The sequence below is a fragment of the Zea mays genome, chromosome 10 (assembly GCF_902167145.1).
Source record: "Zea mays cultivar B73 chromosome 10, Zm-B73-REFERENCE-NAM-5.0, whole genome shotgun sequence".
NCBI lineage: Eukaryota > Viridiplantae > Streptophyta > Magnoliopsida > Poales > Poaceae > Zea > Zea mays.
Genome location: NC_050105.1, coordinates 116,817,897 through 116,831,139, shown reverse-complemented (window position 1 = coordinate 116,831,139; position 13,243 = coordinate 116,817,897).

Genomic DNA, 13,243 nt, shown 5'->3' with positions numbered 1-13,243 from the left:
ATATTACAGACTCAGCTAGATGATGAGAGGAGGCAACGTGAGGAGCTGGAGAAGAGGATGGCGGAGATGTTCGCGTACATGCAGAGCCTTGGCGCCGCACAGGGTCATGCTCCACCACCTCCGTTGTTCCCTGCAGCTGACCCTACTGAGTTCACTACTCCTGTGAGTATCAAAATTTTAGTACTGCATGATATATATATTCATATGTTCTCACACATGCAATCTCTTCTGTGTGCAGAGTCAATCGGCGGTGTCGAACAACCCTCACGCTTCGTCCAGCCCTTCGCCGAACCAGTCCAGATGCCCACCTCGTTGATGACCTATTTTGTGATGATCCAGACTTATATTTGTGAGTGTTGGTGATGTTAGTTATACTTGGTCTTGTGAGATACTTAGTGAGACTTATGTGCTGTGAAACCTGATTTATGTGGTGATATTTGTGATATATATGGTGTTGATGATAAATGTGTTGATTCTGTGATGCGAATGATATATAATGTGATGTGAATGATATATATCTTTTGTTTGTTTGGATGGAACAACAAAAACAAATAAAAATGGGACTTCCTGGTCACTTTGCCGAGTGTAACACTCGGCAAAGGGTATCTTTGCCGAGTGTAACACTCGGCAAAGGGTATCTTTGCCGAGTGCTATGACCATGGCACTCGACAAAGAAGGACACCTGGGAACCGGTAAAGCCTTCTTTGCCGAGTGCTGTGGTCAAGGCACTCGGCAAAGAAGCTACCTTTGCCGAGTGCCGCCCAGGGCACTCGGCAAAGAGACTGGCAAAGGGGTCCACTGGAGGACTCTTTGCCGAGAGCCAGTCCACCAGACACTCGGCAAAGAAGCTTCCTTTGCCGAGTGCCTACGAGAGCTCTCGGTACAGGGATTGGCGGTGGGGCCCACTGGAACCGTCTTTGCCGAGGGCCATGATAGCAGACACTCGGCAAAATTGGCCTCTTTGCCGAGTGCCAAAGAAGACACTCGGCAAAGGATCCGTCACCGTCACTTGGCGCCGTGACGGTGACTTTTCTTTGCCGAGTGCCCGACAAAAAGTACTCGGCAAAGAGGTCGTTGTCGATGTACAGTTCGCCGAGCGTTCTTTGCCGAGTGTTACACTCGACAAAGTGTTTGCCGAGTGTTACACTGGCAAAGTGTTTGCCGAGTGCTTTCTAGGGTTTGCCGAGTGCCTAAGGCACTCGACAAAGGAGCTGTGTCCGGTAGTGATAGACGTACGCAGTCGATGCAGACAGATGTACGCAGTGCAGTCCCTCGAATGGTGCCAACGACGAGGAACTTGATCAGCGCTGGTTGAGCGGACGAAGCGAGCAGTCGCGAGTACATTCCCAAAAACCTGATCGCCCGCACACCCGTGCAAGTGTAGCTCTGCGGACGGCGATTTCGGAGACCTGCTCTCTCACTCACTCTGTGCTCGCAGAAGGTGGGACGAGAATGGGCGGTGTGCAGCTTGTCTGAGAATCTGTGTACGTGTTGTAACCAGAAGTAGCCTCCCCTCCTCCATATATGTACACGCGCAGGAGGCGAACAGACAGTAACGGTCGCCATCAGAGCTACCGTTACAGCCAGCCAGAAACTGGCGCCATCACTGACGTATGTTACTAGCTGACAACCATTACAACCCGTCCGTTACTAGCCATAACACAGGAAACGGCCAGTAACAGACGACAATATTGGACGGTCATCACTCCAGACAAAATGCCCAACCGTTATGAAGGATTATTCGGACCAAGGTCCGATCTACCACGACCATGGCCCGGCCCGGCCGGCGGCGCGCACGCGTGTGGCAGTCCTTCATCCTTTCCTCAGCTTCTCAATAGATACACCAATGGTCCACCTATTTAAGTTGATTGAATTGTCCCTTGAACTTCTGGTATAGTACCAAAGTACTAGTACACTATCACACCCAGGTTTTAGGGACCCGGACATGGACATAATCACCACGTGTGCTGGGACCAAGTCTCACACATATGATGACTAATGGTATATAAACGAATGTCACATCATTTATATATAATGGAGTTCTGTACAAAATAGTTAAATAATTACATCATATGAAGACAACGATCCAGCAACCACAGTTGGCTGGGAGACGACGGTCTAGACCACTCACGAGCTCATCATGGCATCCTTCATGCGCCTCATCCTGTGGTACATGTTCTTGACCTGTGGGAGGGTGTGAGACAGCAAGGGTGAGCTCACTTGTGTTCATCGCTCAACAAGTTATGGAGAATAATATACATGAACTCGCCAAAGGTGGGAGCTCATCTAAAGTGTAAGGCTTACCAAAGAGGATGGTTGAAGCTGAGCATTGCTTTTAAAGTTGGTCAAAAGAATTTTAGTAGTTACTAAGTGTAAGTAGATACCAACCCAAATAAGTAATAGATCAAAATTAATAACAACACCCACAATGCAATGCATACGACCAATTAAGTTTAATTTCATAAGTTAATCATGTGAGTGTCCGAGCCACTCATGACCGTGAGCACGACTGATATACCAGTTTTACACTCTACAGAGATTGCACATCTTTACCCACAAGTCGTGTTACCCATTTGCCAAGAGATCACGACTTCCCATTCATCTCTACCAAGGAGACGAGGCAGGGTACCACTACGAGGCCTTTACAAAGTTCCACTAGCTTTAGAAAACCCGCTACAGTTTCTAAGAAGCGCAATGCAGGGATCCCCCGTCTGACCGCCATCGCAGCAAAATCAGCCCGAGAACCTCCCTATACCGACCACTCCCCTACTACCCTTGCCCCTTTCGGGTAAGGTAGTCCTCCACTATCTTTCCTAATTAGTCAGCCAGGGGCGTCCCATACCACCTGTTGGGGGCCTTCTTCTTCGCCGAAGGTCCCGTAAGAAAAAAACCTTCGACAAAACGATATGCAAGAAAATATAATGTGAAGGTATATGCCGAAGCCACAATCCAGGGAGCTTCGGCATGATGACATGCCTTGAGACGAAGGCCAGCATCGACTTAAAGAGGGAAAGACAGTTTAGTCCATGATTAAGGACATAAATGTAATTTTGACTGGGTTGCATCCCGTGCCTACAAATAGGTGAACAGTATCCCTGTACTGTTCACACTTACTGATAATCATTTGCACGTCATTCTTGGATTCTTACCTTCTGTCAAGCCGAAGGTACAAATGTAATTTATTGTTATTAATGTTTGTCCATGATTAGATAATGATAATATAAATAATCTGACGATTTAATGTGATTGTTCATGTTATTTTCCATGTTTCATATGTTTCTACTTTCATTATTACATACTGAGATGATGAAGGTATGTCCTTCATAACCTTCGTCTGAAGATCATTATATCCTAAGAGAGATAATGCTTCGAAGGACGCAGATCTTTGACCATTAACATTTTGTGTTGCCTTGTTTTTAACTCATAGCATTTGAGAACAAGTCCCCAACATTGGCGCCCACCTCCGGTGAACTCACTTCCACTGTTGAGCTGATGGCTTCGTTCAACAATCAAGCCGAAGCACCTTCGGTTACGAAGCTGGTGCTCCCAATCACGGGCGGTTCAAGCTCAGAGCCAGCCAACAAGAAGCAGAAGAAGGAAACGCAGAGAAGAGTGCAACATGTTGGGGTGCAAGGACCCTTCGTCAGATCCAAGTGGTCCCACATCCCAATCACCTTCTCCAAGGAGGATCTTCAGCTCAAAGATTATCCTCACAACGATGCTATGGTTATATCATGTGTCATCAAAGGATTTCTGGTCCATAATGTTCTGGTTGACAGAAAGTGCAGCAGACATCATATTTGCAAAGGCTTTCAGGCAGATGCAAGAGCCAGAGGACAAAATTCATGATGCTACACACCCTCTTTGTGGCTTCGGAGGAAAACAGATTGTGGCACTTGGTAAAATCACAATGCCAGTTACCTTCGGTTATGTTCATAACACAAGGTCTGAGAAGATTATCTTTGACATTATTGACATGGATTACCCATACAATGCAATCATTGGTCGAGGGACATTTAATGCCTTCGAAGCCATACTTCATCCAGCATACTTATGCATGAAGATACCTTCGGAACAAGGGCCCATTGCTGTCCATGGAAGTCAAGAAGCTGCCAGAAGGGCTGATGGGAGTTGGACAGATTCAAAGGCAATCCACAACATAGATGGAGCCGAAGCTTGTCAACAATATAAGCATAAGAGAGAGAAGGCTGCTTCGGTAGATCAGCCGAAGCCTATGCTCCTATGTGAATATATAGCAGATCAAAGGGTACTGCTGGGATCTCAGCTTTTCGATGACCAAGAAAAGACTCTGCTGAGATTTTTGTTCAACAACAAATATGTCTTTGCTTGGACAGCCAATGATCTTTGTGGTGTCAACAGATATGTCATCGATCATTCACTTAATGTGGATCCATCTTTCAGGCCATGGAAGCAAAGACTTCGGAAGATGTCTGATGATAAAGCTGAAGGTGCTCGGAACAAAGTAAAGAGACTTCTCGGTGCTGGTGTTATCAGAGAAGTAACATATCCAGAATGGCTAGCCAACACTGTTATGGTGAAGAAGGCTAATGGCAAATGGAGAATGTGTATTGATTTCAAAGATCTCAACAAAGCATGTCCAAAGGACGAGTTCCATTACCAAGAATAGACACCCTTGTAGATGCAGCAGCTTCTTCGGAGCTCATGAGTTTACTGGACTGCTACTCAGGCTATCATCAAATTTGGATGAAGAAGGAAGATGAGCCAAAGACTAGCTTCATAACTCCTAGTGGCACTTATTGCTACCTTTGGATGCCTGAGGGGCTCAAAAATGCTAGAGGAAGCTTTAGCAGAATGACAGCCAAGGTCCTTCATTCTCAAATAGGCAGGAATGTGCTGACTTATGTTGATGACATCATAGTAAAAAGCACGAAGCAAGAGAATCATATTGCTGACTTACAAGAGACATTTGCAAATTTCAGGCAAGCTGGTCTTAAACTAAATCCAGAAAAGTGTGTTTTTGGAGTAAAGAAGGGCAAGTTCCTTGGCTGTCTGGTGTCAACGAAGGGAATCGAAGGTAACCCAAATAAGATCGAAGCTATCCTTCGGATGGAGCCGCCAAATTCAAAGAAGGGAGCTCAACGGTTGGCAGGAAGGCTAGCATCGTTAAATAGATTTATATCAAGATCAGCAGAAAGGAATCTACCATTCTTTGAAATACTAAAGTCAACCGAAGTTTTCCAATGGGATCCGGCTCAGCAAAGGGCTTTCGAAGAGTTAAAGCAATACTTGATAGACTTGACAACTCTAACTCCACCTTCGCCAAGGGCTCCGTTACTCCTATATGTAGCAGCCTCTCACTCTGCAGTTAGTGCGGCGCTTGTACAGGAGAAGCAAGATGGTCAAGTTCAAAAACAAGCTCCAGTATATTTCGTCTCCGAAGTTCTAAGCTTATCAAAGAAAAATTATATAGAATTGGAGAAGGTGTGATATGCTATGTTGATGGCCTCAAGGAAGCTTCGACATTATTTTCAAGCATATCATATAATTGTTCCTTCATCACAACCTCTAAAGGACATCATGAGGAATAGAGAAGCCACTGGGAGGATCGGAAAATGGGCTGCCGAGCTCAATGAATTCTCTATTGATTATGTACACAGATCCTCAATTCAGTCCCAGGCGTTAGCAGATTTCATTGCTGATTGGACGCCAGGGGCTCAGGGAGAAGAAGTAACAAAAGATGCCGAAGCCTTGACAGTCTTCTGTGATGGTTCTTGGGGAACCTTCGGCGCTGGAGCGGCTGCTGTTCTAGTAGCGTCCTCCAAAGTCAGAACATGCTATGCACCAAGACTGGACTTTAGCTGTACAAATAACATGGCTGAGTACGAAGCCCTTCTGTTGGGGCTTCAGAAGCTAAAAGCAATGGGAATAAGAAGAGCAGTCCTTAAAACTGATTCTCAGGTCATTGCTGGCCATGTAGATAAAAGCAACAAGGCAAGGGATCCGAAGCTTGAAAAATATTTGGACACAGTCCGAAGGTTGGAGGCTTCCTTCGAAGGTTTTTCTGTAAAAAATATTCCAAGAGGGGAAAATGAACATGCAGATCTACTAGCTAAGTCAGCAACACAGGGGCTCCCTTTACCTTCGGAATTATTCTTTGAAACAATAAAAGCACCTTTGGTCGAACTTCTGGAGAAAGCAGTGCTTGCAATATCACCTGTGCATAGTGAAGATTGGCGGACTGAAATCATATCTTTTCTCTAGGGTAACTGCTTTTCGGACGACGAACTTTATAACAAAAGAATGGAAGAAAGGACAAGACCATATGCCATAATAGAAGGGGAGTTATACAAACATGGAGTCTGCTCTCCGCTTCTCAAGTGTTTATCCAGAACCGAAGGTATAGAGCTAATGAAGGAAATACATGCAGGTTTGTGTGGATCTCACATTGGGTCTAGGCTTTTACTGGGAAAGGTTTTTAGACAAGGATTTTATTGGCGAAGGCAGCTTCGGATGCAGCAGATCTGGTTCAAAAGTGCGAAAATTGTCAAAAATGTGCAAGAGACCAGAAACAACCTCCGTCGCTAACTCAGTTAATACAGCCAACCTGGCCATTGCAAAGATGGGGCCTAGATTTGTTGGGTCCACTCCCACCAGCACAAGGCAACTTGAAGTATGTTGTAGTGGCAGTAGAATATTTTTCCAAGTGGATTGAGGCGAAGCCCTTAGCTACAATAACTTCGGCCACGGTCCAAAAATTCTTCTGGCAAAATATTGTTTGTCGCTTCGGTGTGCCAAAGGCAATAACTGTGGACAATGGTACACAATTTGATGACGAAGCATTCAAAGATTTGTGTGACAGAATTGGTACGAAGATTCATTTTGCATCAGTTAGGCATCCGGAATCAAATGGGCTGGTAGAAAGAACAAATGGCATTATAATGACAAGAATAATGAAGCTAATCTTCAACCAGCCTAGAGGAAAGTGGCCAAACGAGCTGATTAAAGTGGTGTGGAGCCACAACACAACTGCATCAAGGTCAACAGAATTTACACCCTTCAAGCTCTTATTTGGTGACGAAGCAATAACTCCCGAAGAAGCAAAGACAGGGTCAATAAGAACAATAGCTTCGATAGAAGACAAAGCTGATTATCAAGTAACAAAAAATACCATAGAAGGGACCAGACTTCAGGCTATAGAGCACATCAATAAATATCAGTATGAAACAATAAAGTGGCGTGATAGAAAAGTTCGATTGAAAAACATCAAGCCAGGGCATCTGGTGCTTCGGAGAGTGGCCAACCCAGATACAGTGGGCAAGTTGCAACCAAAGTGGGAAGGTCCTTTTCTGGTAGTATCTTCGTCAAGACCCGGTTCTTATAGATTGAAGGATATGGACGACAACGACATACCCAGATCTTTGAATGTGGATGAGCTTCGGCGATACTATGTGTAATCTGATGTAATCTTTTTTCATTTTTTCTATGGCACTCTTTTCCTTTCAAGAGGGGAGAAAGGTTTTTAATGGGGCCATAGCTTGTAATTTTTCATTCTTATTTAGCCCTACGAGGGCCAAATCCCCAAAGATCTGAGCCTGCACCATCGTGTGCAAAGAAGAAAAATAGGGAGAAGCTCAAAAGACGTCCCCAAGGGGATGCAGAGCATGACGAAGCTGCAAAAAAGTCGTTCCTAAAGGAGCGCAGCGTAAGTTTTCTGCTCAAAAGTCGTTCCTAAGGGAATGCAGAGCCAAAAATTTGACGAAGATGCAAAAATCGTTCCTAAAGGAGCGCAGCATAAGTTTTCTGCTCAAAAGTCGTTTCTAAGGGAATGCAGAGCCAAAAATTTGACGAAGATGCAAAAGCTGTTCCTAAGGGAGCGCAGAGTAAGTTTTCTGCTCAAAAGTCGTTCCAAAGGGAATGCAGAGCCAAATACCACGAAATATAAGGTGAAGAAGTTCAAAAGTCGTTCCTAAGGGGATGCAGAACTTAAATGTCACTGAAATAGAAGGTGAAGAAGCTCAAAAGTCGTTCCTAAGGGGATGCAGAGTCTGGGCGTGGTTTCGTGTGTGTTTTCGGGACATTCATTTGCACATTACATTACATCATTCATTGCATTCATATACATTCATGTAGACATTCGTAGGATCATCATCATCATAACATGAAGCACAAACAAATACTTCAGCTTTGATAACAATGCTTCGATGAGAACGAAGAAGCAAGGATATGCTTCGTTGTGTACGAAAAGAAGGGAAGGTGTTTTTCGCCTTTGGCTCAAAATATACAAGTTTCGTCCACAACAAAGCAATTTATGCATGGATGGAAAGGTAAAAATATATTACAAGGTATGGACAAATATACAAAGTAATGTTCAAATTTCGATTACAATGTCTTTTACAAAGATAATACAAATGCTTCTAAGATCTATGCAGGCAGGCCTAAAAAGCAGCTTCTACAACCTTCGGGATGTGCTTCGGACTATCAATCTTCGGCACCATCATCCTGCACACAACAAAGCATTATAAGATAAAAAGTATTTACAAGAGAAGGTAACCAACATGTATAAGTTTCATACCGGCTTAAGCAAGCTTCGGGCCTCATCACCAGCCAAATCCCGACCACCCTTCGCCCAAATCTGTGTTATAAATTTGCTCCCTATGCTCCGGGCTTCACTGGGGATGTCAATCAAATCTGTTGGAGATAGGTTGAAGGTCAGTCTATTCACAATCTTTGTGTGCGTACAGCCAGCCTTCAGAAATGCTACAGCTGTGCCGCGAGAAGCTAGTAGGGCACAGAAGTCATCGCGCCCGGCTATCACTTCATCAAGCGCCTCGACTTTGCCTTCAATGTGTTCGAAGGTGCTTGATATGTTTTCAGCTGAAGGGGTAAATTTTTCAGCGCTGGCCCCAACTGAGTTAAAAACTTTTTTCAATCGCTGTACGCAGCGGCTGCCAAAACCCAAACACATGTCCCGAAGCTCTTTCAAATATTGTTGCAGTTTTGTATTTTTGTTAGCTTCAGCGTCGTATTTTGTCTGCAAAACTTTTCTCTCTTGTTCGAAGCTCTCTGTTTTTTGGAGAAGTTCCTTGTTTAGTCTAGCGATTTCGGCTTGGACTTCTGCAAGTGAATCCTCCATTGCCTGAAGCAGGAAATCCTTCTTCTCAAGAGAAGCTTCGTAGTCTTTAATTTTGTTTTTTAAACCCTCGATTATAATTTCGTTCTTTTTGTCTTCGAGGTCTTGCTGCATTTGCAGTGCTTTTCTTAGCAACATACTCTGTAGAAATAAACCTTCATCAACAAATTTGCTTCATCGCAAAAATAAAAAAGAAAATTTTTGCTTCATCACAAAAATTTTACCTTGAAGTTGGAATAAAACAAACTGTCGACGATATGTTGTCGCCGGTAGCTGCTAATATCAGCTTCGAGCTTCGGAAAACTGACACTCTTCGACAGAGTGCCGATTATATTTGCCTCGGTGCAGTCGCGAACGCATCCTAAGGCCTCTTCATCGATCCCACCAAAGGGCATAGCTCCTGGATGGTAGCCACAGAAAATGCCATATTCCTGTAGCTCCTTCTTTTCGGCCTCAAATAGTTCTTGCCCGACCAGGTTCCGAGGTCGAAGTCTTTTTTCCTCCGAAGCAACATTGGCAATCTCTTTCCGTTGTCAGGCACTGGGGCCATGACCTTTTCTGCAGCTGCATCTGTTTCTTCTTTAGGCATACCCAATAGCAATTTATCAATTTTAGATAGTGTGCTCTCCAAGTTGACAGCTTCGGTGGCAGCTGCAGCTTCGGCAGAAATGTTTGCTTCGGCAGTGGCCGAGGACGATGGTGGCGTCCGTTTAATGGCTTCCATTACAGTACCGATCCTTCGCTTTTTCTGCCCATCCACCTTTTTTGTAGCCGAAGGCTCTTCCTTCTTCTGTAAAAGCTTCGTTAGTTCCGGTCCCAGAGGACTTAGTAGCTTGATAGGTAGAGATTCAGTCATTACCTTTAAAATTTCTGCCACTTCGACAGCAGGAGGTGTCGAAGGAGTCTCCTCTTCTACCTCGGTCACCTTCGGCTCTGGAGTTGCAGCTTTTCTTTTCTTCAAAGCTGCCACCTTCGGCTCAGGAGTGGATTTTCTCTTCTTTAAAATCTTCTCATCCTCCTTCACCATTCTGACAGCTTGTCTGTTCAGAACGCTAACAATCCTTTTCCTTTTTGCCCCTTCAGCACCCTTGCTAAGCTGCTCATAATCAGGGTATTCAAATTTTAGAGCATCCATTACCCGGTTCAACCTTCGTTTTGGCCTGGTGCCGAAGGCTGCTGTCATCAATTGGTCTTCCTTTTTGGTATGGTTTCCCAGTATTTCATTACACATAGTTTCAATCATTTCTAGCCATTCTTGGCAAGGTTGCTTGAACTATTTTTCAAATTTGAAACGATAAGGTAATTGAACAAGTTCATATTTCTTCTTTGTTCCCTTCATCTTCGTCATCCCCTAGTCACTTGACGTTGGATACGTCCGGTTGGCTAGGTATTCCTGCACCAAGTCCCTAGTGCCGATTTGTTCAGCCACTACCCTGAATTCTACCTCGACCAGCTGGCATGCTGACCCTAGATGCATGTTGCAGAGAGGCCTGGTCATTCCGAAGTTTAAGGACAGCAGACACATGACCATCGTCATCAGTTTCCCCCTCATCTTCTCATCAGCCTTGATGTAAAACCATTCACCTTTCCAACAAGTTGGCCATTTGGTGCGATAACTGAGAACTGGAGCCTTCGTATCCTTGCGATACGCAAAATTGTAGCAACCAAAATTTTCATGAAGACCGTCTGCCCTGGCCTTCGTCTGATAGTGCAAGTCGTGCACTCGGCAGAATGCTTCGGCATCTGGGCTCATCCCTTGGCTTCGGAGGGCCCAGATGAAGACTAAGCCTAACAATGGCGTTAGGGGTCAGCTGAGGAAGATATATTTCGAAATTTTTCAATACTTCCCCTACCATCTCATTCAGAGGAAGTCGCAATCCTGCTCTGAAAAAGCTCTTGAAAACAACTACTTCATCATTCTTTGGTGCTGGGGTGGTCTCTTCTCCGGCAAATCGGACAAGTTTCCTTTCAGCTTCTCCAAAGTAGCCCAGCTTCATCATCATGGGCATGTTAGCTTCAGACACAGTAGATTTCTAAAAATCTAGATGGATGGGTTTTGATGGGATCAAAATACTATAATCTTCTTCATCCTCTCCAGTATCTTCTTCTTCTTCAGCAACAGTCTGTTCAGCTTCGGTAACAGGGGTACCTTCGTCAGTCACAACTTGACCTGATTCTCTGATGACTTCGGAAATTGGTGCTGTCTCGGTGACCTCGGTCTCTTCTCCTTCACGAGTCACCCTTGCAGTCGAACGCACTCTGGCCATCTGATGGATTTTTTGCGGTTTTTACGAAGTTGATGTTTCTTTTTTGCAGTTTTGACGAAGCTCACTCTTTTGACGAAGTTAACTCTAAATGATGAAGTGTTCACTTGAGAGCGTAGTGAAAAATCTTCGGCTATGGTTAAAATTTTTAACAGCACAACAATGCAACGACAATGAATGTTGTGGTAACTCTGCACCAATCCGTATGTTTATATAGTGCTGCAGGTGGGAAGGTGAACCGCCAAATCGCCCGCACCCGCTGAACGGTGGACCACCCGACGCTTGGAGTATTTTAATCGTTTCTCGACAACGAGCTCAGGGAAGGTGTTTTTCGGACCTTCGGCATTTCGAAGCCTTTGAGATTTTTTGCGGATCGAGCTCGTTACGAAAAACAATCTAGCACCGCGAAGGGGCTACTGTTGGGTGCCTTCTTCGCCGAAGGTCCGCTAAGCAAAAAAAACCTTCGGCAGGACGATATGCAAGAAGATATAACGCGAAGGTATATGCCGAAGCCACAATCCAGGGAGCTTCGCCATGATGACATGCCTTGAGACGAAGGCTAGCACCAACTTAAAGAGGGAAAGACAATTTAGTCCATGATAACTTATGTCATGTTTATAATTAGTTATTAAGGACATAAATGTAATTTTGACCGGGTTGCATCCCGTGCCTATAAATAGGTGAACAGTACCCCTGTACTGTTCACGCTGACTGATAATCATTTGCACGTCGTTCTTGGATTCTTACCTTCTGTCAAGCCGAAGGTACAAATGTAATTTACTGTTATTAATGTTTGTCCATGATTAGATAATGAGAATATAAATAATCTGACGATTTAATGTAATTGTTCATGTTATTTTTCATGTTTCATATGTTTCTACTTTCATTATTACATATTGAGATGATGAAGGTATGTCCTTCATAACCTTCGTCTGAAGATCATTATATCCTAAGGGAGATAATGCTTCGAAGGACGCAGGTCTTTGATCATTAACATTTTGTGTTGCCTTGTTCTTAACTCATAGCATTTGAGAAGAAGTCCCCAACACCACCTTTGTGGTAGCACTATTTTCCCGGGTGGTTCTCCATGTTCCAATTAACAATATGATCTTATCATGAACAATAATTAAACAACAACATAATTGGAACATGATCATAATAAAACATTAGTTTCCCAAAACCAGGTAGAGCAATAGAAAATCTATCCAATAATTCATTTGTTTGTAAGGTGGGGAATAAACAATGCTAGGGAAATCTATTAGGTCCCATCAAATTAACCAGAGCATGTCACATGATTAATATCGAACACTATTAGGTAAAAAGGAGTGATCAAGGGCACAACTTGCCTGGGACTCGAGATTCTAGGTACCAGGACGATCTTCAGATTCTCGTGACCTCACTGCTATTCGTAGCAATACAAACAAACATGGTATAGGAAAAATTAACATCACACCAAACATAAGCGCAAACTGCATAATAATGATCTACGCGTTGCTATGAGATCGTGGGTTCGAGAATGGCTAAAATCGGAGTTACGAGTAAAGAGATATGGTTTTCTGATGTCTTAGGTGATTAAATATTAAACTATATTATAAATTGGTTAATGTACATTATATGAGAAAATATACTCTAAATAATCAATTCAACTTTAATCTAGATTATAATTTGTTTAGAAATCGTATTACAGTCAAATTATAATTATAGATATGTCAACCTTAGATTAGGAGAGTTAGTCTACTAAACATAAGCTAAATAAATATCTAAGTATAAAAGTACTTGATATGCTACGGATAATGTTGTTACTGCGTAGAAAATATTTTTATGAAGCCAACGCAATTTGAATGGACTAAAACAGAGTTAAAACGAA